The sequence below is a fragment of the Canis lupus genome, unplaced genomic scaffold, assembly GCF_011100685.1.
Source record: "Canis lupus familiaris isolate Mischka breed German Shepherd unplaced genomic scaffold, alternate assembly UU_Cfam_GSD_1.0 chrUn_S373H533, whole genome shotgun sequence".
Lineage (NCBI taxonomy): Eukaryota > Metazoa > Chordata > Mammalia > Carnivora > Canidae > Canis > Canis lupus.
Genome location: NW_023331300.1, coordinates 8,916 through 36,881, shown reverse-complemented (window position 1 = coordinate 36,881; position 27,966 = coordinate 8,916). Strand labels below are relative to the sequence as shown.

General features: G+C 39.8%; 1 pseudogene; it reads right to left on the bottom strand.

Annotated features, from left to right (window-relative positions):
- On the bottom strand, positions 1-27,142 carry LOC119879186 (annotated as a pseudogene).
- Positions 27,143-27,966: the final 824 nt, after the last annotated feature.

Here is a 27,966-nt window from a genome sequence, read left to right as displayed (position 1 = left end):
CTTAATGAGGACTGAATGGACCCCGTGGCTTTTGCAGATAGGAAATACCAGAAGCTTAGGGTGCGGGCAGTGCTGGATTCTTGCCACACAGCACTCTTGAGGTGTGCTTCTTCACCCCGAAGACCCAATGGAGTAGCCTCCAGATACAAGAAGTGTCCTAGGAACAAGGACGGCATTCAGACAGGGCACGAACAAGAATGAGGGGATCATTTTAGCTCCTCCATCTTATTTAGGGTTTTTAAGTATATTTCATAGCCTATGAGCTGCCAAAGGCATTTCCATTTGAAACAGAAAGAGAACCCAATAGCCTTGCTTCTAGCTCACTGACAGAACAATTTCCAACTGTCTGTGCTTTGAGCAAAGTACTTCACAGAATGCAGATTAACCGATGTGACAGGATATTTATGCCACTGAATCAACAAAATAGTTATAGAAATCATTTCATGGACCCCCTAAACTACCCACTTGTAAAACAATGCAAAGATACTATCTACAAAAAATATATAAAGGAATTATGGTGTATTTTCACAAATTCAGTCACCTACGGAATGCACAAGTAAAATGCTGAGAATCTTATTATGTACCATGAAGGATATTGAGTTTTGGGATGCCTGGGTGGCTCAGCGGTTGAGTGTCTGCCTTTGGCTTATGGGGATGGAGTCCTGTATTGGGCTACCTGCAGGGAGCCTGCTTCTCCCTCTGCTTCTGCCTCTGTCTCTCTCTTGCTCTGTGTCTCTCATGAATAAATAAATACATCTTAAAAAAAAAGATATTGAGTTTTACATTTGTGTATCCAAATACTTTTATGTACGTAGAGCTGAGTGTTTGCACGGGGCTCAGACCTTTCTTTCTCTGGTGTGGTTAGTTTGGGCTCCTGGAGGGCTCTGTTTCATCATAAGCCCATGGAGTTTCCACACTTAGACACCATCTTTCCTATTCTATAGCTTCCAGGAATTCGAGGTCCCTTCTTTACTGACATCCCTTGACCATTGAGTCTGAGACTTGACCTCATTTACTCATGGCAAAACTGAGGCATTCCCAACACTTCTGACATGTGTGACCTTACAGTCACATCGGCACAGCACCTCTGCAGCTTCCCAACTACCTTCCTTCACACATATCATCCCATTTCTCTAATCCTTGTTTGGGACACAGGGAAAACTTGATTCTTTCCATTTGCAGATGAGAAATTTGAGAATCTGAAAAACTATATACATACGAAATGATCACATGAGTGATAGAATTTTGGGTTATTAATTATAAATTATGCCATTTAGGAAAAGTGCCCGATGGCAGCATAAATTATCATCTATCTACAATTATTAGAATGATATTAAAATTTGGTAACTCCCCCGTTATGTGTCGAATTGCATCCGCGCATCCCCCACTCCCCCAAAGATGATGGAGTCCCAATTCCATTCCCCTGTGAACGTGATCTTATTTCAAAATAGGCCCTTTATGGATGACCAAATTAGAATGAAGTCATCAGGGCAGGCCTCAATCCATACTAAGAATGTGTCGTAATGAAAAGGATAAATTCAGACACAGAGACAGACGTGCACAGAGGGAAGACAATGTAAAGACACATGAGAATGCCACCTACAAGCCAAGTAACGTGTGAGTCTACAGCAGCTAAGAGAGAAGCAAAGAATTGGTGATTTCCCCTCACAGCCCTCAAAAGGAACCAGTTGTGCTGACACCTTAATCGCACACTTCTAGCTTCCAGAACTGTGCAACAATGCCTGTGGCTTACATCTCTGGTACTTTGTGATGGCAGCCCCAGGAGACAAATACGCTCACCAAATGTTTGCCTCGCTTGCCATGGTACCAGAGTAATCTCTCTAGAGATGCTGTAAAAGACTCATAACCTACCTTTTATGTTTCCAAGTGTGTGGTCTTTGGGAGGTCTTAGGGTTTGATGAGAGCCAACTCCCAAAGCCCAATCAAAGTTTTCAACCAAGGAGTTTTGCCAGCCACACCAGCCTCTCTCAAAAGTACAGGAGGTACCACATTCATTTTCATCAGTCTCATCTCCACAGTCATCTACAGAATTACAGCTTTGCTCTGGTTTATAACATTTGCCGTTCTGACATTCTCGAAAGCCAGGGGGACAGATACCTAGAAGACAGAAAACAAATGAAGATGAGGAAATACTACTAACACATCTGAAGCTACATGACATCCTTACTTAGCTTAAAAGCTAGTAAGAGTAGATTCACTTTAACACATGAAGAAACATGGTGTTCTTAGGAATGTGAGTTATCTGACTCCTATCCTTCTCTCCTGGTCCCCTCCAGGGTTTTGCCCAATAGATCACTCACGAGGATTACTCAAAATGAAAAAAAAATCAAGTATCATTTTACTGATCTAGGAAAGTATCCCAAGTCTCCTCACATACAGCATTTCCTGTAAGTTCAAGGATATAAATTAGATCTGAAAGCCAAAGTGAGGCTTTCAATTTTTTATCCTGAAACAAAATCTTTAGGGTACTCAGAGCTTATGTATTATGTTGTATTTGGAAGTCTATTCCATTACCACCCACACATTTCAAGATTTATCAGAAACCAAATAGATACATGGTACTCCTTCAAAAGCAGGGGTATGAATATATAAGTAATATTCAACTTTCTAACAGATTTTTTCCTTCAAAATGCACATATATCTGTCAATCATTTAGAATTTTAGAACCAATTTGCCTACATAGCAATGTCAACAATAAATATTTTTTCCCACAAAGCTTAAAATAAAGGGCAATGTTTTTGAAGACCTGAGTTTGAATCCTGGTGTTGATACTTCTCAGCTATGAGACTTGGCTTAATTAGCTAAGCTCATTGAAGAGACTACTGTTGATATTCTCAGCATCTAGAACAGTGCCTGGCCATTAGTAGGTGACTAAAAAATATGAGTCAAATAAACGGAGAAGTGAAATACAGTGCTCTGGATATGACAAAGCAGTTCCATATTCACATTTAGGGTATAATTGTTATCCTGCTCTAATATTACAATAGGGCATAGCACCAGGGTAACAATATTTCAGTAGAAAAAGTCATTTGAAGATCCATCTTGGAATATCCACTTCCCAGGCTCTGTGACACTATGGTATCTGAGACTTTCTTCCTTCCTGTCTTTCCTATCTGGTAGGTAGAGGAACCAATAATGCCTCCCTATTTTACTTCTACTTGAGCTTCTATGGCCTGGGGTTGTCTGGTGGCTGAGGATTGGTGTGGATTAGAGCTGAGAAGTAAGTTGGGAAGGTGTTCTGGAAGCTAAAATCTCCTGCTGATTAAAATCTTCAAAGATTTTACAAAGAAGCTTTCATGTCCTCCATCAGTCCCACATTTTAGAAAATAGAAGGCTAAGAGGGAAGAAGTGGGAGGAGATGGATGTGATGTCACGTAGAAACCACTGGGGGAGAAGACTAGTGTTCTGGAAGCTTCTAGCCATTTTGTGTGTTAAGCTGTTTCTGGACTGCTTGTTCAAAATTGCCTAATTAAATGCCCTTTACACTTGCAAAGCTTTTGAAAATAAGTTTCAACCATGCATTCTGCCTCTAACAAAACTTTCTTGTCTGGGTTAATTGCTAACATTTTCTTTTCTTGCAGCGTGGGATTAAACTATTTTTATTTAGCTGCCCAGTTCAGTTTTAGCAGATTGGGGGTAAGGCAAAAGACCTTTAATGTTTCAATCACAGAGCTTGACTCAGAATGAGAACATTAAAGCATTCCTGAGCTACCTAGAAATGGAGATCATTTACATTAACCTCCATTCATAGATGAAAGATAAATGAGGATTATAGATGTTAAATGACTTGATGATTTTTTGATAGCAGAGGTACAATTTGCACCCAGGTCTATTATCTTCTGAACTATTTTTTAAATCTATTGACTTGAAAAGAAGAGCAGTGATCCAGGTCAACTATCACAAGACGAGACCACCAAGGAAGAGAAATGGTGGTGTTGACCACCAGATGAATTATTTCTCATGGGACTGTTGAAAACCTGTGAAATTACTAGATCATTTAATTTTACACAAGTAGGCATTTGTATTGATTCCGTCAATTCCAGTTTATTTGGGGAGTAAAAACAAAACTGGTTCTTGAGATACTTTTCTCCAAAGAGACTGAATCAAGCTTATATTTAATCCTTTTAAAGCAAATAAGAAAATAATTTGAACATGTTTCTAAATGGAATCACATTACAAATCCCAATATATTACAGAATCAATACAGCTCATATTTTGGAATAATCATAATTTTTAAGTTCTAAAACATAATAGCTACATAATTTAAAAAGACAATAATTTAAATATTACATAATATTAATTTTGAACAGAAAACCCTTCACATTAATAAAGACAATTTTACTGCTATCATGTATCCTACCCATAAAACACCTTTTTGCTAAATATCAAGCAATAATCAAAATTATCGACTAATGTTATTTACCTATTTCCAAATTATTTTCCATGTCTGTTGTTTTGTCCAAAGAAATCAGCTACTAAGGGAGGATGTATATCTTTAAGTGATTCTGGGATTAAAGCTTCTATGAAATTATGTAACTTTGATTTTTAGTAAAAATATTTTATTTACATTAGGCAGAGACCTTCTTAGTGGGCAGGGCTTTTTTTTTTTTTTTTTGTAAAAAAGAACAAATTATGAAAGTAAAAAATCTCCAATGCAAATAAATCTTAGAGACTGAATCTGAAGCTTAACATGCTGAAATGCAAACTCTGATTCTTCCCCTCCAAATTTTTTTCAAGTTAACAGCTTTCTTCAACTGTGTCTATGGCAACTCTACAACACCAGTTACTCAGAGGCAAAACAAATCTTGTAAGGAGCTCTGTGTAATAGAGTCTGACTCTACTTCTTGATGTTAGACTTGATTGCTGACAGCTCTTCCTTTGTGTTCCACATCTGGAAACCTAATAAGATAGTCCAGGTGCTTCCCTTATTGGCAGGAGGTTCACACCAAGTATGCCCTTATCAATGCACAGAAATTCTCACCCCAGACCCATCTTCCAAATACCATAAAACTCTAAGTCAGTTTCTTTTCCTTGGTCTCTTAAAAAGGATTGAAATTGTCTATTACTCACATAATGAGGCTTTCTGTGACATAAGGGTAGCTCCAAGGCATGTCTGAAAGTAGTTTTTTTTTTTTTCTATTTGAGTGAAAGCGCACAAGCAGGAGAGTGGCAGAGAGAGGGGGAGAAGCAGACTCTCCTGCTGAGCAGGGAGCCAAACATGGGGCTTGATCCCAGGACCCTAGGATCATAACCTGAACTGAAGGCAGATGTTTAACTGACTGAGCCGTCCAGGTGCCACTGGTATTGTCAGTCTTAACATCCAAACCAAATTTTGAATAGAGGCCCACCTTCTAACTAAGTATTGGCCCCAGTAGTGTGTGTGTACAACTTTTTATCTCATAACTCATATACAATTTTTCACCATTACTATTTTGGTCTAAGTGACTATCATTTTGTGTGACTTTATTACAATGCTTTCCTTTCTGATCTCCTTTGACCCTTTATGGTCCATTAAACAAAAGATAGCCATGTGATATTTTAACATAATTAAATGTCACTCCTCTATCCCAACCTCTATTTAAATACTATTTCACTTTAAAATGAGCCAGGTCCCCTTGAGAAAATGGTCTGTTTAGAACTAAAAACAAAAAAATTCAAAATGAGCCTAGATTTGTTTCTATACCAGAAAATAAGAAAGTGCTCAAAAAATTATAGCATTAGGATGAAAGGCTTAAGGAGCCAGCTTTTTTTTTTTAAATCAATTTTTTTTAAATTTTTATTTATTTATGATAGTCAGAGAGAGAGAGAGAGAGGCAGAGACACAGGCAGAGGGAGAAGCAGGCTCCATGCACCGGGAGCCCGACGTGGGATTCGATCCCGGGTCTCCAGGATCGCGCCCTGGGCCAAAGGCAGGCGCCAAACCGCTGCGCCACCCAGGGATCCCAGGAGCCAGCTTTTAGAGAAACTTACTGGTCAAATCAGAGACAATTAGAATATCAAGATTAAGTAATTTGTGCCCAATTTAAACACAGTAAGAAACAGTAAAAAAAAAAAAAAGTATGAAATTATTCTTCAGCAACAAACAACTAGAAACTTGGGCAAAATACATAAAACAAGTGTTTTCAGATATTGAACATAAGGAAACACAGGACTGTGTGAAAAAAGGCACACCCTATGATCACCCCTAGATTTCTGCATGGAGGCACTTATGAACTATAACTCCTAAAGGTCAGCCTACCAGAAAATGGGCTTACACATAGGAGTAGACAGAGTTTGGAACATCTAGAATTTTCAATACTGGGTGGTGGAGGAAAGGGAGCTAGACAGAGAAGAAGATCAAGAGATATGCTTAAGTCTTGGAATCTAGCTTTTATATTTGTAGGTAAAATCCCAAAGGATAGATAGAAAACAAACTTCTAAGACAGCAATAACTAGGAGCTATAAACTGAAAAACTGCCAGAATCCACAGAGGGCCATATATATGTGAATTTCTACCAGCCAGAGTGGAGAGAGAGTGATTGGTGAATACACAGGGTATTCAGTAGGAACTCCAGAAAGGTACACTTTAGTATGGGGCAAAGTAACTCTAGAAGGAAATAGACTCTACTATAATCTTACGAACAAATCTGGCCAACCACCAGTTTAAGTAAATAATGTTTTATTGGGACCTAGCCGTATCCACTTGTTTACACATCATCTATGGTTACTTTCACACTAAAATGGCTGTTAAGTGGTTGCAATCAAGACCAATGAACTATTGGGACTTCATCAAGATAAGAAGCTTCTGCACAGCAAAGGATACAGTCAACAAAACTAAAAGACAACCTACAGAATGGGAGAAGATATTTGCGAATGACTATCAGATAAAGGGCTAGTTTCCAAGATCTATAAAGAACTTACTCAACTCAACAGCAAAGAAACAAACAATCCAATCATGAAATGGGCAAAAGACATGAACAGAAATCTCACAGAGGAAGACCTAGACATGGCCAACATGCACATGAGAAAATGCTCGGCATCACTTGCCATCAGGAAAATACAAATCAAAACCACAATGAGATACCACCTCACACCAGTGAGAATGGGGAAAATTAACAAGACAGGAAACCACAAATGTTGGAGAGGATGCGGAGGAAAGGGAACCCTCTTGCACTGTTGGTGGGAATGTGAACTGGTGCAGCCACTCTGGAAAACTGTGTGGAGGTTCCTCAAACAGTTAAAAATAGACATGCCCTACGACCCAGCAATTGCACTGCTGGGGATTTACCCCAAAGATACAGATGCAATGAAACGCCGGGACACCTGCACCCCGATGTTTCTAGCAGCAACGTCCACAATAGCCAAACTGTGGAAGGAGCCTCGGTGTCCATCGAAAGATGAATGGATAAAGAAGATGTGGTTTATGTATACAATGGAATATTCCTCAGCCATTAGAAATGACCAATACCCACCATTTGCTTCAACGTGGATGGAACTGGAGGATATTATGCTGAGTGAAATAAGTCAGTCGGAGAAGGACAAACATTATACTGTCTCATTCATTTGGGGGAATATAAATAATAGTGAAAGGGAATAGAAGGGAAGGGAGAAAAAATGGGTAGGAAATATCAGAAAGGAATATTAAAACTTTTTTAGATAAACCATTTACAAATATCTTCTCCCATTCAATAGATTGCACCTAATATAATAAGATACCAGGGAATAAGCTTAACCAAACAGTTGAAGGACCTGTCCCTCTCAAAACTATAAAACACTGGTGAAAGAAATTGAATACAACACAAATAAAGGGAAAAATATTCTTTGCCCATGGATTGGAAGAACAAATCTTGTTGAAATATCTATACTATCCACAACAATCTACAGATTTAATACAGTCCCTATGAAAATGCCAAGAGCGTTTTTCATAGAAATAAAAAAAATTATAAAATATATATGGAACCACAAAAGACTCCAAATGGTCAAAGCAATTTTTAAAACAAAAGCTGAAAGTATCACAATTCTGGACTTCAAGTTCTATTACAAAGCTGTAGGAGTCAAAACCGTATGGTACTGGCACAAAAATAGACGCAGTGACCAATGACCAATAGAAAACGCAGAAATAAACCTACAACTATGTGATCAATTAATCTTCAATAAAAGAGGCAAGAGTATCCAGTTGGAAAAAGACAGTCTCTTCAACAAAGGAAACTGGGAAAATTGGTCAGCGACATGTAAACAAATGAAACTGGACCACTTTCTTATACCATACATAAAAATAAACTCAAAATGAATTAAAGACATAAATGTGAGACCTGAAACCATAAAAATCCTAGAAACGAGCACAGGCTTTCTTACGTCTCTGACATAAGTCAAAACATTTTTCTAGATATGTCTTCTGAGACAAGGGAGATAAAAGCAAAAATAAAGTATTGGGACTATACGAAAATAAAAAGGTTTTGCACAGCAAAGGAAACAATCAACAAAACAAAAGGCAACCTACTATTGACCTTTTGACCATACATCGGAAAAAAGATCATCTGCTTCCTGCAGTGCGGTTGACCTTGGGTAACTGTGAAACCACAGAGAACAAAACCAGAGACAAGAGGGGAATACTGTCATATTTACTCTCTGAATGTAAAGTGCACACTACTCAAGTGAATATTTAATGAAGTCAGCCAGAATGGAGACCTTTATAAAACTAAAATGACTTGCAGTTGAAAGCAAACCAGATTAGCTTTAAAACAGTAGCAAAAAAAGAAAACCTCTTTAACTTTTGGTTTTGCTGTGTTGGAGTGTAGAATTTGAAATAAATGCAAGATAGAACTCAAAAGACAAGAACAAGGGTATAGTATAAAAATTCCTTTACTAATTTTTTTCGTATATATAAGAACGCTAGCTCGTACTCTAAACAATTGCCATTCAAGTAAAATTAATGGCAGAAGACTATATAATACTGAAGAATATTCTTTCAAACTATAGTGTACCAATAAATAAGTTGGTCATAAAACTATAGATCTCGCTTGGTTGTATGTTTACAAATCTTTGAAGGTCTCTTTTAAGTTTTTCCTTTCTGAAGGCAGTGCATCCGTTCTTTCTGCATTATACTTATATGACTCTAAAGTTATCCTACTGTCCCTTGAAAATTACTAAGGAAAAGGAGGGGATGGGGTTGGTGGACAATGTTTTGCAAAATTATTTAATTCCTGTTGAAGATCTTTAAGTCAGGCAAGAGGGAAGGTTATAGGAATATCAGATTTTATTGATCTACCGATACCTGAAATGAAACTCAAGTAGTTTTGAGTCAAGATAATATAGGGGCATGGTTATTTTTATGAAGTTTGGTGGAGCATACTATTGGAAAGACTCTTTCAGCAATCCATGCAGAATGTAGATCAGAGCGATGAGAAAAAGGGTGCCTGGGTACTTCAGTTGTTTAGGCATCTGCCTTTGGCTTGGGTCGTGATCCCAGGGTCCTGGGATCGAGCCCCACATTGAGCCTGCTTCTCCTTCCTCCTGTCTCTCTGCCTTTCTCTATCTCTCTCTGTCATGACTAAATAAAATATTTTTAAAAAGAGACTTGAGAAAAATCAGGGACATTGTTGGGTTGTGATATGTTGGCAAGGTAGCTGTACTCTGACTCATCACAAACCTACATGAGCATCTATACTATACCAAGAGATTCAGTAAATAATAAAATGTGATGATTTTCCTCAAGAAGCTGAGTCCTTTGGGTAAGAAATAGTTTGTATATAGTAGGGTTGTACTGTAATTAGAATAGAGGTCTAAACAAGGTGTTGTTACAACTCTAAGGATTGGAGAATGTGTTCTTTAGAAGGTGGATAATTTTTTTTTTTTTAAAAAAGAAGAAGGTAGATAATTTCTCAGCAGGAATTTCTTAAATTTTTTTTTGTTTTTGTTACAAGAATTATCTATTGAAAGTTTTGACAGGGATTACCAGTTGTAAACCTGTCTCTGAATAGATAAAGACTATTACCAATCTACATGGTTTAAGAACTTTATCTAGGGATGCCTGGGTAGCTCAGCAGTTTAGAGCCTGCCTTCGGCATAGGGCATGATCCTGGAGTCCTGGGATCGAGTCCCCATCGGGCTTCCTGCATGGAGCCTGCTTCTCCTTCTGCCTGTGTCCCTGCCTCTCTCTCTGTATGTCTCTCATGAATAAATAAATAAATGAAATCTTATCAAAAAATAACTTTATCCATGTAACTCCTATAATCATGAAAACCAATCTAAGGAGTCACTATTACTAGCCTCATTTTATAGACTTTCTTAACAGTTTGTGTCCATTCAGGAGACAGAAACCACACTAGAAATGTGAACAAGGAAAATGTAATAAAAAGAATAACTATGTAATTTTAAAGAGTAGTTATGTACAACGAGAAACAAAAGAACAATAGGAAGAGAGGAATGACAGATGTGAGGGGCAACTTACTACTTCTAGTTCTGAGACAGACAGTCCAAGGGAGGCATCATTTTGGATGAGAGCACCCCCCCCCCACATCCAAAAAATGAGTTTTAGACTTTATTGGAGAGGGTGTGTTACTGGGACCCATTGGAAGGTAGAAAAATTTGCCGGGATATTGTGACCTAGATTTGGTTAGTAGCTGGTAGGGAAAGGGAGAATTTATTCATCAGGATGCCTGTAAAACTCACTGAAGGAGGACTGTAACTGGGTTGCTTTAAATTGCTAGCAGTCACAGGGCCAAAGCAATCAAGCCAAAAAAAAAAAAAAAAGAAAAACAAAGAAAAGGAAAGGAAAGGAAAACCAATAAGTGCACTGGAACCAAAAGGAGAAGCTTCCTACACGCTGTGTTTTGTGGTATCTGACTTGTGCTGTCTGCAAACAAAGCCAAACACTGTAGGAGCTATTCAGAAGAGAAATGTGTATCTGTGTGTGCATACCACTACTTCTTTATTCATTAACTTACTGATGGACACTTAGGTTGTTTCCATGTCTTGGCTTTTGTAAATACTGCTGCTGTGACAATGCGGGTGCAGGTATCTTTTTGCATTAGTGTTTTTGTTTCCTTCAGTATATTCTCAGAGGTGGAATTGCTAGATCCTAACTAGATCTTTTTTTTTTTTTTTTTTTTTTTAGGATTCTCTATGCTGTTTTCCATATTGGATGCATGAATTTACAATCCTATCAGCAAGGATTCCCTTTCCTCTACAGCCATGCCAATAATTGTTCTCTTTTGGTAGAACCCACTCTTTTTCTTTTTTTGCTTCATGTAGGCAACCCTTTTTCTTTTTTAAAAAATTAAATTGAAAAAAAAAATTAAATTGAATTAGCCAACATGTAGTACATACTTAGGTGCAGATGCAGGGTTCGATAATTTATCAATTGCATAGTAGCAATTCTAACAGGTGTGAAGGGATATTGTAGCTTTAATTTGCATTTCCCTAATGACTAGTGATGTTGAATGTCTTTTTTTTAAGATTTTATTTTTTTATTCATAAGAGACACACAGAGGCAGAGACAGAAGCAGGCTCCCTGCAGGGAGCCTAATGTGGGACTGATTCCCAGGATCCTGGGATCATGCCCTGAGCCAAGGGCTGACCCTTAACCCCTGAGCCACCCAGGCATCCCTGTTGAATGTCTTTTCCCATGTGCTTGTTGACCCTTTATATATCTTCTTAGGAGAAATGTCTATGCATGTTCTTTGCCATTTCTTAATGGACTTATTTGGTTTTTGCTATTGAATTTCATGAGTTATGTTTTGTATAGTGATCCCTTAGAAGATAAATGGTTTATAAATGCTTTTTTTTTTTTTTTTACCAGTTTGTAGGTAGTCTTTTCACTTTGTGGATAGTTTCTGTAGAGTGCAAAAGATTTTTAGTGTAGTCATACTACATTAGTTATTTTTGACTTTGTTGCTTTTGCATGAGATGTTGTAGCAAAAAAATGATCCCTAAGACCCATGTCAAGGAAATTTGGTCCTATGTTTTATTTTTGGAATTTCGTGTCTCACACTTAATCCATTTTTGGTTAATATTTATAAGTGGTCTTAATCCATTTTTGGTTAATATTTATAAGTGGTGTAAGATATGGGTCCAATTTCATTCTTTTACATGTGAATATTTAGTTACCCCAGCATCATTTATTGAACAGATTGTCCTTTCTTCATACAGTATTCTTGTCTTCCCTGTCAAATATTTGTTGACTTTATGTGTTTGGGTCTATTTTTTGGGTTTCTATTCTTTCTATTGATCCCTTATCCATTTTTGTGCCAGTACCATAATGTTTTGGTAACTAGAACTTTATAGTATGGCTGGAAATCAGGAAGACTGATGCCTCCTGCTTTGTTCTTTTTTCTCGGGATTTCTTTGCCTATTTGAGATCTCTTTTGGTTCCATATAAATTTTAGGAGCGGTTTCCTTCGGGGAAAAAAAGCCATTGGAATCTTGATAGGGATTTCATTGACTCTATGGATGGCTTTTGGTAGTATTGACATTTTAATAGTATTAATTTTTTTAATCCACAGTTTGTGTCTTCCTGGATTGCTTTTATCAATGCCTTCTAGTTTTCAGGGTAGATATCTTTCACTTTCTCAGTTAAACTTATTCCTAAGTATGTTACTGTTTTTGATGCAATTGCAAAATGGGATAAGTTTCTTTTCAGAAAATCTGCTGTTGCTATGTAGAAATTCTTTTAAATTTTGTATGCTGATTTTGTGTCCTGTAACTTTATTGCATTTGTTGGTTGGTGTAACAGGCTTTTGGTTGAGTTTTTAGGATTTTCTTTATATAAAAACAAATCATCTTCAAACAGAGACCATACATTAAAAAAAAAAATTCTGATGGCATTTATTTAGTTAGCTAGTTACTGATTGCTCTAGCTAGGACTTTTATTTCTATATTGCATAGGAATGATGAGAGTGGGCACCTTATCTTGTTGCTGATCTTGGAAGAAAAGCTTTCAACCTTTCACCATTGAGTGTGATATCAGCTATGGGCTTGGCATATATGGCTTTTAGTATATTGAGGTATGTTATTTACTTACCTAATTTGTTAACTGTTTTTTCATAAATGTTGGATTTTGTCAAATGCTTTTTCTGTGTCTATTGAGATGATCATAGGATTCTTTTCTTTCATTCTATTAATGTGATGTATCACATTGATCGATTTCCATATTTTGAACCATCCTTTCAACCCAGGGATAAATCCCACTTGAATATGGTCAATTATCCTTCTAATGATTCTTTTGATAGGCCGCTGAATTTTTTTTAAAGATTTTACTTGAGAGAGTAAGAGAGAAAGCACAAACCAAGTGAGGGGCAGAGGAGCCTGATGCAGGGCTCACTCTCAGAACCCTGAGATCATGACCTAAGCTGAAGGCAGATGCTTAACTGACTGAGCCACTCAGGCGCCCCATAGGCTACTGAATTTTTTGTTAGTACTTTCTTGAGAAATTTTGCATCTATAATCATTAGGATATTGGCCTGTAGTTTTCTTTTCTTTCTAGTAGCATTCTTTTCTGATTTTGTTATCAGGATAATGCTAGCCTCCTAAAATGAGTTTGAGAGTGTTCCTTCATTATTAATTTTATGGAGAATTTGATAAGTATTGGTTTTAAATCTTAATTTAAATGTTTGGTAAAATTCACAGTGAATCCATCTGGTCCTGGACTTTTCTTCTTTGGGACTTTTTTTTTTTTTACTCAACATATATTTATTGAGCACTTTTTATATGCCAGGAATGAGCACTGATCAAAATGACAAAAAGTCTTTGCCCTAGGTGAGTTTATATTTAAGAAGTGGAGGGACGCCTGGATGGCTCAGCAGTTGAGCATCTGCCTTTGGCTCAGGGTGTGATCCTGGAGTCCTGGGATTGAGTCCCACATTGGGCTTCCTGCATGGAGCCTGCTTCTCTCTCTTCCTGTTTTTTCTGCCTCTCTGTGTGTGTGTCTCTCATGAATAAATAAATAAAATCTTTAAAAAAATTTAAGAAGTGGAATGTAGGCTATTAAAGAAGTAAAATGTTTATAGTATGGAGAAAAACTAATCAGGTAATGATAATAGGGAGATACTCATGTGGGGAGGGAGGTTGCAGCTTTAAAAAATTATTTATTTTAAAAATTCCATTATAGTTAAAATACAGTGTTATATTAGTTTCAAGTATACAATAAAGCGATTCAGGAACTCTATACATTACTTAGTGCTCATCATAATGAATGTACTCTTAATCCCCTTCACTCATTGCTCATATCTTCCCACCTACCTCCCCTCTGTCAACCACCAGTTTGTTTTCTATATTTAAAAGTCTGTTTTAGGGATCCCTGGGTGGCGCAGCAGTTTAGTGCCTGCCTTTGGCCCAGGGGGCGATCCTGGAGACTGGGGATCGAGTCCCACGTCGGGTTCCCGGTGCATGGAGCCTGCTTCTCCCTCTGCCTGTGTCTCTGCCTCTCTCTCTCTCTCTCTCTGTGACTATTATAAATAAATTTTTTTAAAAAGTCTGTTTTAGGTATGTCTTTTTTGTTTTGTTTCTTAAATTCCACATGTGAGTGAAATCATATAGGATTTATCTTTCTCTGACTTATTTCATTTAGCATTATACCCTCTAAGATCATTCCATGTTGTTGCAAATGGCAAGATTTCTTTTTTTCTTTATGGCTGGGTAATATTCTAGTGTGTGTGTGTGTGTGTGTGTGTGTGTGTGTCCACCACCTCTTCTTTTTTAAGATTTTATTTATGAGAGAGAGAGAGAGAGAGACGGGGGGGGGGGGGAGCAGAGACACAGCGACACAGGCAGAGGGAGAAGCAGGCCCCATGTAGGGAGCCCGATGTGGTACTCGGTCCCGGGACCCCAGGATCATGCCCTGGGCCAAAGGTGGCGCTAAACCGCTGAGCCACCTGGGGATCCCCACAACCTCTTCTTATCCTTTCACCTATTGATGGATGCTTGAACTGCTTCAATAATTTGGCTATTAAAAATAATATTTCAGCAAACATAGGGATGCATGTATCTTTCAAATCAGTGTTTTCATATTCTTTGGGTAAATACCCAGCAGTGGAATTACTGGATCATATAGAACTTCTATATTTAATTTTGTGAGGAAATCCCAAGTTGTTTACCACAATGGATGCACTTGAGTTTGCATTCCCACCATTATTGCACAAAAGTTCCTTTTTCTTCATATACTTGCCAACATCTGTTTCCTGTGTTGTTAATTTTTGCCATTCTGACCCATGTGAGGTAATATCTCATTGCAGTTTTGATTTGCATTTCCCTGATGGTGAGTGATGTTGAGCATCTTTTCATGTGTCTGTGGGCCATCTGCATATCATCTTTGGAGAAATGTTTGTTCATGTCTTCTGCCCATTTTTAAATTGGATTGGTTTTTTTGGCATTCAGTGTAGAAGTTCTTTATATATTTTGGATATCCCTTATCAGATATGTCATTTGTAAATATCTTCTCTCATTCAGTAGGTTGTCTTTTCTTGGTGGTTTCCTTTGCTATGCACAAGTTTTTATTTTGATGTAGTTGCAATAATTTATTTTTGTTCGTATTTCTCTTGCTTTAGAGACATATCTAGAAAAATGTTTCTGTGGCTGATATCAGATATGTTGTCTTCTGGGATTTTTATGGTTTCAAGTCTCCCAATTAGGTCCTTAATCCATTGTGAGTTTATTTTTGTGTATGGTGTAGGTCCAACTTCATTCATTTGCTTGTAGCTGTTGGATGTGAGGGCGATCTGGCTGCGACACCTGTCACCCCATTGATCACCAGGGTTGATCGGCGATCTGGCTGGCTAGGCGGGTGTCCCCTTCCTCTCTCACTGCTCCATGTGCGTCCCTCCCGAAGCTGGGTGCTCGGTGGAAGACGACGACCATCCCCGATAGAGGAGGACCGATCTTCGGTCAAGGGTACACGAGTAGCTGCGCTCCCCTGCTAGAACCTCCAAACAAGCTCTCAATGTCCAGTTTTCCCAGCACCTTTTAGTTAAGAGACTCTTTCCCATTGCATATTCCTGCCTCCTTTGTTGTAGATTAATTAACCTAATAACTGCAGGCTTATTTCTGGGCCCTCTGTTCTGTTCTTGATCCATGTGCCTATTTTTGTGCCAGTACTATATGATTTTCATTACTACAGCTTTGCAATATAACTGGAAATCTGGGATTGTGCTACTTCTAGTTCTGTTTTTCTTTTTCAAGATTGCTTTGGCTCTTTGGGGTTTTTTGTGGGTCCATACAAATTTTAGGATTATGTAGGTCTGTGAAAAGTGCTGTTGGTAGATGGAGATTTTATTAAATCTGTAGATTGCTTTGCGTCCTGTGGTCATTTTAACAATGTTTATTCCCCCTTGGGGCATTTTTGATTACTTATTCAATCATCTAACTAGTAGATGGTCTAGTTGCATTTTCTAATTTTTCCTGATTCATTCTTGGTAAGTTGTGCATTTCAGATAATTTTTTTCATTTATTCTATGTTGTGTAGTATATTGGTATATTGTTAAGGTCTTTGTATTTCTGTAGTATCACTTGTAATGTGCTTTTTTACATTTATAATTTTATTGATTTGGGTCCTTTGCCTTTTCTTTGTTAGTGTACGTAAGGGTTTGCCTAAGGGTTTATTTATCTTTTCAAAGAACCAGCTCTTACTTTGGCTATTCCTTTCTATTGTTTTTCTATTCTCTATTTCATTTATGTTTACTTTCATTTTTATTTCTTCTAATTTTGGACTCAGTTCCACTTTTTCTGGTTCCTTAAGGCTTAGAGACTTAGGTTACTTATTTAGGATCTTTTTTTGCTTCTTAATGTAGATGTTTATTGCTGTGAACTTCCAATTAGAATTGCTTTTATTATAGCCCACAAGTTCTGGTATGTTGTACTTTCATTTTTGTTTGTCTCAAAAAATAAAAAATAAAAAAAACCTTTTCTATTTCTCCTTTAACTATCAATTAATCAAATGGTTTTAAGGAGAGTGTTATTTAATTTGCATATGGTCATGAGTTTTCCAGCTTTCCTGTTGGGATTGATTTTTAATTTCATGCACGGTAGTCAAAAAAGATATTTGGTGTAATTTCAGTCTTCCTGAGTTTGCTAAGACTTGTTTTGTTGCAAAGTTTATGGTCTGTTCTAAAAAAGTATTCCCTGCCTGCTTGATAAAAATATCTGTTCTGCCATTGTTGAAGAGAATGTTCTATGTATGTGTTAGGTCTGTTTGGTCTGTAATGTTTTTTAGGTATACTGTTTCCTGATTGGTTTTCTGGATGATCTATCCATTGCATTACTGTTGATTTCTCCTTTGAGCTTTGTCAGTTTCTGCCTTATATATATTCAGGTATTCCAACGTTATGCACAAAATATTTACAATTGTTGTTATCTTATTAAAGCAATGGCCATTTTCTCATTATATCATTTTTATAATACATGTAATGTAAGTAAATTTAGTGCCAGTAATTTAGTGCCATTTGCTTGAAACGTCTTTTTTCATCCCTTTATTCTGTGTGTCTTTGAGGGTAAAGTGAGTCTTTTTTAGGCACCATAATGTTGGGTATGGTTTTTAATCCATTTAGCCATTTTGTGGCTTTTAATTGAAGAAATCTGTTTACAACTAAAGTAATTATTTATAGATAAGGATTTACTATTGCCATTTTGTTCATTATTTTCTGGTTATTTTGTACACCCATTATTTCTTATTTAAACCTGTTACTTTTTTAGGGTGTGTTTTGATGTCTTTTGGTATCATTGTGCTTTGAGTTCCTATCTATGTTTTATGTAATTACTAAAGGATTTTCCTAGTAATTACAATGAGGCTTACATATAATATCTTAAACTTATAACACCTCATTTTAAACTGATACAACTTTGATAAAATTGATAACCTTTACACTTTTACTCCCTCTCCTCCTTTTTGGTTATCGCTTTTACATTGTGTAATAACAGATTAACATAGTTATTTTTAGTACATTTTTTAAAACTTCAGCTAGAGTTTTAAGTGAATTAACTATCCCTGTTACCATATTGCAGAATATATGACTGTATGTTTACCATTACCACTGAGATTTTTGCTATCTTTTTATGTTTTTGTGATAATTATTGTTCCTTTACTTAAAGAACTTCCATTAGCATCTTTTGTAAGGTAGATATAGTGATAAGGAACTCCTTTACTGGTTATTTGCTCAGGGAAGTCTTTATCCTTGCTTTGTTTCAAGGGACAGTTTAGCCAATATAGAATAATACTTGGTTGACAGTTATTTTCCTCCAATAGTTTGAGTATGTCATCCCATTCCTTGATTAAAATGTTTTGTTTTGATTTTTGACTAAAATGTTTTTGTGAGAAATGTGTTAATAATCTTTTGGGTGTTCCTTTGTGCGTAACTTTTTCCTGCACTGCTCTTAAAATTCTTTCTTTGTCTTTGACTTTTGGCAGTTTGACTATAATGTGTCTCAGTGTAGCCCTATTCAGGTTCATCCTATTTGAGGTCCTCTGGACCTGATGAATCTGGATGTTCATTTTTTCCCCTAGATTAGGGGACATTTCAGCCATTACTGGTCTTTCTCCCTTTCTTGTCTCCTTCAGGAAATTCCTATAACGCAAATGTCATTCCTTTTGATTGTGATTCATAATTCCCGTAGGATTTTTCACTCTCTGTCATTCTTTTTTCATTTTGCTCCTCTAGATTATTTTCCATGACTTCTCTTTCAAGTTACTGATTCCCTCTTCTGCATGGTTGAGTCTACTTTTGACATTTTCTGTTGAATTCTTCAGTTTACTTATTTTTCAAATCTAAGAATTATATTTGGATTTGTTTTTGATGGTTGCTCTTTCAAAGTTCTCATTTTTATTATTCATTATTTTCCTAATTTCATTTGCTTTTCTGTGTGTGTCTGTGTTTGTGTGTTTTGTAGTTCACTAACTTCCTAAAGGTGGTTCACTTTGAATTCTTTCTGACAGTTCCTAGATCTCCATTTATTAAGGTTTAGCTTTTGGATCTTTATGAGTTTATTTTGGTGGTGTCCTATTTACCTGATTTTTTTTTTTTTTTTGTGATCTTTGATTCCTGATGTTGGAATCTGTGCATTTAAGTAATTGGGCTCCAATTCCATACTTGACAAGTTTGCTTTGGCAGAGACACTTCTTCACCATTCAGCTCAGTTTCAGTTTCTGGGCATTTGCTGGTAATTTCTTTGGGCAAATGGGGTCTGCTATTGTGGTCTTTTCTTGGATGGGGCCATGCTTCATACTTTAAGGTCAGGGATAGGAGATGTTCCAGTGACTGAGAGAGTTGTATAGGACTGCCAGCTTGGTTCCCTCCCTAAGAAAAGCTATAGGATGGGCTTTGCAGTTGCCTGGCTTCTCTACAATTGCTTGGATTCTCTCCTAATCTGGTTAGGCTTCATGGATGGTCTGGACTGGCTACTCTATTCAGCAGTAGATAAGACTATGAATTAGTTTCCCTTCCCTAGCACGACAGCAGATAGAACCAGGGTCCGTATAGCTCATTGTTGGTGGACCCGAATCAGTGTAGTGTCTGCACGGAGTTGCTTGGTCAGGTGAGGCCACTGGTTTTGCTCTGCAGACTGGGGAAGCCACAGGCTATGCTCTTTGTTCAAATGCCACTGTAGGTAGGGCTGTTGGATGGGCTACAGAGCTTTCCTTGTGCTTTGGTTAGATTCTCTGGTTGGATAGACTGATGGCATTCAACAATGAGCAGGGTTATGAATTAGATTCCCTGTCTGGGTGCAGTGGGAGAAGCAGTTAAAGCTGCTATTGTTCTTTGTTTGTTGTTTCAACTCAGGCTGATCCATTCCCCAAGTTCCCTGACCAAACAGGGCCGCTGTGCAACTTCAATTCTACCAGCTTCTCAGCTTGACTGCTATTGGGTCACAAAGCTTTCAGAGTTTTCTCCAGCCCTTCTTGTCAAATTGGACTAGAAGATACTCTCCACAGTCGAGGAAGGGAGCTGTGATTCAGTTCCCTGCCTGGGCTTAGGCAAACTTGGCTCTATGGTCAACAGTATTCATTTGATCAGAATAAATAAGATCTATATTCTGCTAATTCCCTGGTCAGAGTATATATCCATCTTGGTTCTGATAATGAGGAAAGCCGCTGGTTGGTATTATTACTTGGACACTGCAAGTATGGACTTGGTCGGCCAAGGTCGTATGCTAGTTGTTGCAAGCCTCTCTCCTATTCTTTGTCACAGTTAGAATCCCAGTGTTTGAACCTTATAGTTTTCCAGCAATCCCTGTGTAGGCATGAGATCAGAGTAGGGGTTCAAACAAAGCAGCCACAGTGCTGAGTTGGGGGGCTGGCTATTCCCCCCTGTGTTCTCTTTTCCCACTGGAAGAATTGGAGGCTCAGTTGAGACCTCAGGTTGGTGCTGAAATGGCCTGGATTTGGGGGGAGAAGTGCAGCCAGCGTGTGGCCCCGTCTCTTCCTATGCAGTTTGTCTTGGCCTCTGAGGTGTGGGGAGTACCTCACCATCATGTTCTAGGGTTCTTTCAATGTTGTCTTGCTCTTGAATAGTTGTTCATTTGTTTTGGGAGGGGACTGAAGTCAAGAATATCCTATGTTGCCATCTTGGTGATGTGATTCTTCATGTTCTTTTTTTTAAATAAAAAGAATATCCTTTCCCTTTAGTAATTATTTATTTAATCACATTATATTTAATAAGATAGTTGAAAAGAGGATAGGAGACCATGATTTGGCTATGGACCCATGATCATAGTGAATTGAGTTAGAAAATTAGCAAATGAGGGGATCCCTGGGTGGCGCAGCGGTTTGGCGCCTGCCTTTGGCCCAGGGCGCGATCCTGGAGACCTGGGATCGAATCCCACATCGGGCTCCCGGTGCATGGAGCCTGCTTCTCCCTCTGCCTGTGTCTCTGCCTCTCTCTCTCTCTGTAACTATCATAAATAAATTTAAAAAAATTTAAAAAAATAAATTAAAAAAAAAAGAAAATTAGCAAATGAGCTCCAAATTTCTAGAGTATTTATTTTTATTTATTTGTCTGATTTTTTGGCAGAGTTAATGTTATACTGTGGATCTGTTTTATTTATAGAAATTGGTTTTTTTACCCCATTTTTATGAATCTATGTGTTAAAAATTCTGACACTTGAGTTGAGGAAAAGACAAAGAGTTCAGGAGAATAAGAGTAGAGGTCTTTGTTTTGCAGCAAAGGGAGAGAAGCCCATGGATTTTAGGCTGAGAGTCTGGTGGTGGACTGACTGACATATCAGTTTCTCCACAGAGAACCTTAATTGCTTGACAAAACAGGCGTTTCCTATGAGGAGAAAAACACAATACCACCCTGAGGATTTCTATTCATAAACATAAATCCTCCTTAAAAGGAATACTGGCAATCTAGAATTTCAGATATTTAATATTTTTAATGAAATTTATCCTAATTTTCTCATTTTTGTAAGCATCTGTAACCCAACTCGATTTCTCTTTCTTTTAGATGAGACTATTACTTACCTCCAAAGAATTATTAAATTTGCCATGGATTTAGGTTTTGGGTGCTTCTAAAATATCTCCAAACTTTTTAGGAAAGAGAATACCAACATATGTTTTAACACAATTTTGGCACGAAAAAAGAATTTTTTTCAAAAATTGGGGATTTCAAAACTAGAGGTTATAGCAATTTGCAGATTATTGAGAATCTTGATTATTTAATTGAATGTTTCCTTATTTAAAATACTAAACTACAACTACTTTAATTCAACCTAAGTGTATTTTATGAAGCCTATCTTCCTGCCACCTTGCCCCCCACACATTTTTTTCCCTTAAGGGTCACTGTGTTAAAAAAACAGTCAAAGCAACAAAATAGAAATGTTCTAGTTTGTCTGTGCTTAAAGTGCATTTTGAAATTTGCTTTTAATCCTCTCATGGTCATGAAGATACTCTTCAGAAGTTTCTACTTTTGTGAAAACATATTAGCTTTCTCAGACTAAAATACACTGAGCTTGATTTAGTCCCAGAAAATAACCCATATACTGGAAAATGAAGATTTCATACATCAAATAGCACCAGTGGTGCATTTTCTCAAGTCTACGTTGTGTAAACAGGACATTTTTACATTATTTTGTTCTATTCTCCATGGTATAATGTAGATGAGAAAGCCAAAGTTTTCATAAACAACTCTGTACACAGTAAAGATATTTTAATATTCCCAAACAATATTTTTGATCACTGTAATTTATTTCTGCCTGCAAACTTTGAGTCATGTGCTTTTTTTTTTTTTTGAGATCTAAACTATTTCTCATTTTCTACTTTATCTGTTCACAGGAAAACCACATAAGTCAATACTTAGCATTTGGATTCAGTAAAGGCTAAGCAAAGACAGGTGGAACAATATAGGAAAAAGGAGTGATTTATTATTTTTATGATGTTCATTTTCTTTTTTTTTAATTTTTTTTATTTATTTATGATAGTCAGAGAGAGAGAGGCAGAGACACAGGCAGATGGAGAAGCAGGCTCCATGCACCAGGAGCCCGACGTGGGATTCGATCCCGGGTCTCCAGGACCACGCCCTGGGGCAAAGGCAGGCGCCAAACCGCTGCGCCACCCAGGGATCCCTGATGTTCATTTTCAAACTTAAAATACTAATTGTAGCTTTTCCTCAAACTACTATATCTGCTAAATATAGGAATGTTGGTTGGCATTTCTGTAGCTGAGATCTAAAAGAGAGTCTTGAATGAGTTTGTGTGTTGGTGCTTCGGAAGCCAGTTCCAGTAGTAACTGTATTCATGTTTTCATTAATTCATTACCCTCTGGTAGTAATTGTTCTATTCTGCATTGAGATTTAGGAATTCTTTCATCCCATGTATGCTTTGGGAGAAAGCTTGAATTGCCCATCCCTTATGTTTTTTGCTGTGAATATATTGAGCATGTGGATGTGTGTGTGTGTGTGTGTGTGTGTGTGTGTGAGTGTGTGCATGCGCGTCTTGGTCTTCTATTTAGGGCTGTGCTTTTTCTGCATATATTGTGAAAAAATGTTTCAAGAAAGTGTTTTTTTTGTGTGTGTGAGATTTGGCATTTTTAAACTTCATTATAGATTTAAAGTCTTCCTAAAATAGAAGATGGGGAATGAAGCGACTATTTTCCAGTTTATGCTCTTTCTATAAACCTAACTGCAGAATAAACCTAAATTTGTTAATTATCGAGGCATCTTATTTTTTATTAAGTGCATATTCATAAATAAGTCCTTCTAGAAAGAAGGGTATCTAGTTGTTTTCTTCTTAGTAAACTGGATTTTCATTGTCATCTTCATATTGTCCTCAAGTTATAATTTAGACACTGTTTGGCAGTGAACAAACACAGTCCCTCGACAGAAGTGATTGTAAAAGACTGGAATGAGAAGTTGTTGAGGTAAAAGTTTCATCGTTACTGTGACATAAAACCAAGAAATGGAGAAAAAGTCCATTCCTTCCCATTTATGGAGTCACTGATCACTGACTGGGGGAAAATATATATTTTTTGTAGACAAGTAAAATCTGGTAAATAACCCATGGTATTTTGAAGAATCTTTGCTGTAGATAATTATGTTGCTGGATTAGAGAAATTCAGGTCAGTAGAAATAAATAATAAAACATAAAGTATATACTATGGAGTCAAGACAAAAAATAAAAGATTTTTCTTATTTGAAAATTCTATTGAGAATAAGATCCATATTTAATAAGAAAGTATTTTTCTATGATTATTCAAGATTAAATTTCAATAAGTTACATTATCAAGGATGTCTATGGAGAGAGTAGTTTTTTTTCCTGTGCCTTTTCTTTGAGCTCCTTTGGATTTTATTTTTCTGCAAGATCATTGTTCTTCACTCTAAAAGTTATAAATCAGAACTATAAGGGGCATTTTTTGTTTTTGTTTTTGCTTGTATGTCAGAACTTCTCAAGTCTTTTTCTTTTCTCCCGTAAGTATCGCTCTGGTCCATTTTGTTTCTATTTTCATACTAGCAGTGTGTATGAAAAGTATAAGAAGAGACAATGATCCTCCCCTAGTCAACACCAAGTTTCCTTAGCAGCCCATGTCTCCTTGCCTTGCAGAACTTTACCATGTAGATAGTGAAATTTACATTAGATTTTCGTAGGAAGAAAATTGCTGAACCTTACAAAAAAGTCTCCTTTAGTTTAGTTTTTTTTTTTTTTTTTTTTTTATCTTTTTTTTTTCAGTTGAGGTAAAAGTTTCAGTGTATGGAAAGCTGCGCGTGGCACACGCGCCCCCGTGTTCCCTCCCAGGAGCTCCCGAGGCCCCTCCCTCGGTGCCCACCCGCCTCTCCCCACCCCTGCAGAAGCCCGGACTGGAGCCCGCAGCACCTCCACAGTCCCCCCACCCTGCAGCAAGAGGTGACCCCAGCCGCGGGGCTGAGCTGGGGGGACAGAGACATCGCCTGTTTGCAAAGCTGACAGCCTTCGGTGCAGTACCATCTCAGAGAAACTTCCTTTCAAACAATGCTTTCTGGAGCTACAGACCAGCTTGGGCATAAGAAAGGGGCTTTGCAAGAAACTTCAGATCACATCTGACATGGTTTTTACGGTCATCAGGTCAGCGTTTGAAGTTGCCCGTCTCCAAGCAACTCAACTCAGTAAGGAAGGAAGGCTTTAATGCGGGTTCACACCTTCTCATAAAGCCTCACATACACACGAGAAAGATCTTAGACCTATTAAAGCCAAACGTGGTACGAAGATTCCATAACACTGAGTTTATTTATCTTTTTTAATTTTTATTTATTTATGATAGTCACAGAGAGAGAGGAGAGAGAGAGAGGCAGAGACACAGGCAGAGGGAAGAAGCAGGCTCCATGCACCGGGAGCCCGACGTGGGGACTCGATCCCGGGGCTCCAGGATCGCGCCCTGGGCCAGAGGCAGGCGCCAAACCGCTGCGCCCACCCGGGGATCCCTGGATTCCGTAACACGGAGTTTTAAAGAAAACCTGCAGGCGCGGAAACCAGAGGCAGCAGATCAACCAGAGCAAGGGACACTGCAGAGTTCCGGCGGGTGCGACTTCGCTGGTTTTGTCCTGATGTGCGAGTCCAGCGCTCAGTCTGAGTCGCTGCAGTGGAGCTGGATCCGCCGAACTGCTGCTCCCGGACCGAGGAGCTGCTGCTGCTGAGCCGGGCGGCCCTCCCGAGGGCGCAGAGCCCGCTTTCTCCTCCTTGGCAGGCTTCTCGTTGTTGTTCAGCTGCCCACGGACGTCCTGCCGCGCGTCTCCGACTCCTTCTTTTCCTGAGCTAACTCCTCCTTGGACTTGGCCGCCTGCTTCTTCCCGCTCGTGGAGAAAGGCTCCCTTGCTTTTCCTGTCAACAACACTTGCTCCCGCACAGTGGTGGGTTTCAGAGGCTCAAAGTCAATCTCTCTCTGCTCAGGCCTGGGTCCCTGAGCGAGGGCTCCGGGACTGGATGAAGTGGACCCCGCAGCCCCGTGTCCCCGGGCAGCCGGGTGGTCTAGGCTGAGCTGGCGCCCTCGGCCTAGCTCACGGGCAGGCCTTGCTCCTCCTCTCCGGGTCGTCGAGGCCGATGCCTGCTTGCCGCCCTGCTTCGGCTGCCTGCTGGCCTGGCCTCTGCGCTGCCGGCCTTCTCGGCGGGAGCCCTCTTCGGTTGGGCCTGCTTGGCGGCGGGGCCCCCTTGGCCTTCTCGTCCTCAGACTTGGCCTTGTGCCTCTCCGTGTCCTCGTCTTCGTCCGCGTCCTCCTTCTCCTCCTTTCCCTTCGGCTCCTTCTTCCTCTCTGGCTTGTTCCCGGGCCCGCGACAGGGCGGCGAGCTGCTCGTGCACAGCCTTCAGCTGCTCCTGCAGCTCCGCCAGCCGGGCCCGCTCCTCCTCCTCCTCCTCCTCCTCCTCTCCTCCTCCTCCTCCTCCTCCTCCTCCGAGCTCTCCTCGCTGCTGCGGCTGCTCTCGGCGCCCCTGCTCAGCACGGGGGCTGCGGCGCTCAGCCGGCATCTTAGCAAACCGCACCTCAAACACGGCCGCAGCTTCCTGGCCACGGCCACCACCTTGGGCCTGGGGGTGGTACTGGTAACAGCATCGGAGAACATGAAACCGGGTGTCAGCAGTCAGCATGCCCTGCGCGTCTGGGCACTCGCGACTGTCCGTCTTCTTGACAGTGCTGAGGTCCATCGGGTGCTCGGTGACGGTCGTGGTAGTCGTTGCAGCTCCAGGGCCTCGGCTGTCACACCGGCTGGAGAAGGGCAGGCGCAGGGCCGCACGCCTTCTTGCAAACGGCCTGTCCTCGAGACGCTGTCACAGTGCCGCGAGTGCTCGGGCAAGCTCGCCCTTCCGGCCGCATGCTGAGGCACCCTCGCCGTCCTCTAGACCGCTTCCAGGGCGGTGCGGTGGGGCGGCCCCCACTCTCTCGCCGAGGCCCCCACCTCGGCCTGCCTTTGGGGTTCTGGACAAGTGGCGTGCGCGATTCGCTCCCGGGCTCGCGGATGGAGGTGGGCGGTCGTGAGTGGCTGCTTCCTTCCGCTTTGCAGCACCCTTTTCATGACGAACAGGCGCCTGTGGGAGGGACCACAGGGATGGATGATGGGCGTCGAGGGAGGGGGTGGGGGCGGGCGGCGGGGGCGCAGGGACCGACGTGATGTTTGCGGTAATGGTTGGCAGAGGGGGGGCAGCAATGACAGGCGTCTGGAGACAGGGGGGACGCTCTGGAAGGGGGTTGCTGGGGAGACAGAGGACACGGCCACCACTTGCTGCCCACCTGCACTCCGGGTTCCTGCGCCGCGTTCCGGCCTTTGCCCTTCGGAGCAGGGGGTAATAATTCAACTTCGTCCTGGGGCACCTGGGCCACTCTCTGCAGAAAAATTTTCTCTAAGGCTTGGGCCGTTAGCACTGTGTCATCTGTGGGCTTGTTGTAAATGTAACAATTTGTAAACATGGTGTGGAAGTCCTGCACATTCGCGGCGCTCCAGTAATAATTATTTTCTAGTCTCTTCTGAATAGTCCCCATAGCCATCGGGTGTTTATGATTTTATGGTAATCGGGCAGGTTTAGCTTGATTGCATCCACGGGCTGGTAGAAGGGCCAGGCGAGCTGGTGATTCCAGGGCGTCTTTACCACCACGTTCTGCGCGTACTGCCAGCTGCTTGGTCTTGCGGCCAGGCTTGGCGGGGTTGGAGACCTCCCGCGGGTTCCCCGGGATCCCCGCGGGCGCGACCGTCCTGGTGGTGGACATCCTCCGCGGCTCGCTCACTGGCCGTCACAGCAGCGGCTCAGGGAGGCCCTCGCTTCCACTGCGCTCCTTTTGGAGGCCTGACATCCCCTTTGTAGGCCCAGCCAGGCAGCACTTGGCCTCGGCGGCTCCGACGGCCGTCCCTCCGCTCCCTATATAGATTCTGGATAACAGTTCTTTATTAGATGGTTCTTTTGTAAATATTTTCTCCAACTCTGTGCTTTGTCTTCTTATTCTCTTGACATTGCTGTTTGCAGAACCGAAAATTTTAATGGAGTCCAGTGTATCAGTTATTTCTTTCATGGATTATGCCCTGGTGTTGGATCAAAATCATAGCCATACCCAAGTTCACCTGCATTTTCTCCTACATTATCTTGCAGAGGTTTTATAATTCTGCATTTTATATTTAGAACTGTGATCTGAGTTTATATTTGTGAAGGATGTGAAGTCTGTGTCTGGACTCAGTATTTTTGCATGTGGTGTCCAGTTTTACATTATCATTTGTTGAAAATACTGTCCTTTTCTTTCACTGTGTTGTCTAGTCCTTTGTCAAGATCCATTGACTATATGAATCTCATTAACTTTTAAAAGGATGTGATAGAATGAATTTGAATAGCTAAGTGAACATAAATGGGAGGTTCCAAACAGAAAAATGGACTGTGGTAAGGCATTAAAATGAGTGAGGAGGAAAGTAATCTTGATTTATTAAAGAAACTGTGATAGTTTGAGCTTATGTGCAAGAGAAGCATAGAGATTGTTGAGTATTAGCTTAACCATGGTAAGGATTATTATACTAAATAATACGAAAGCCATTTAAGGATTTTAAT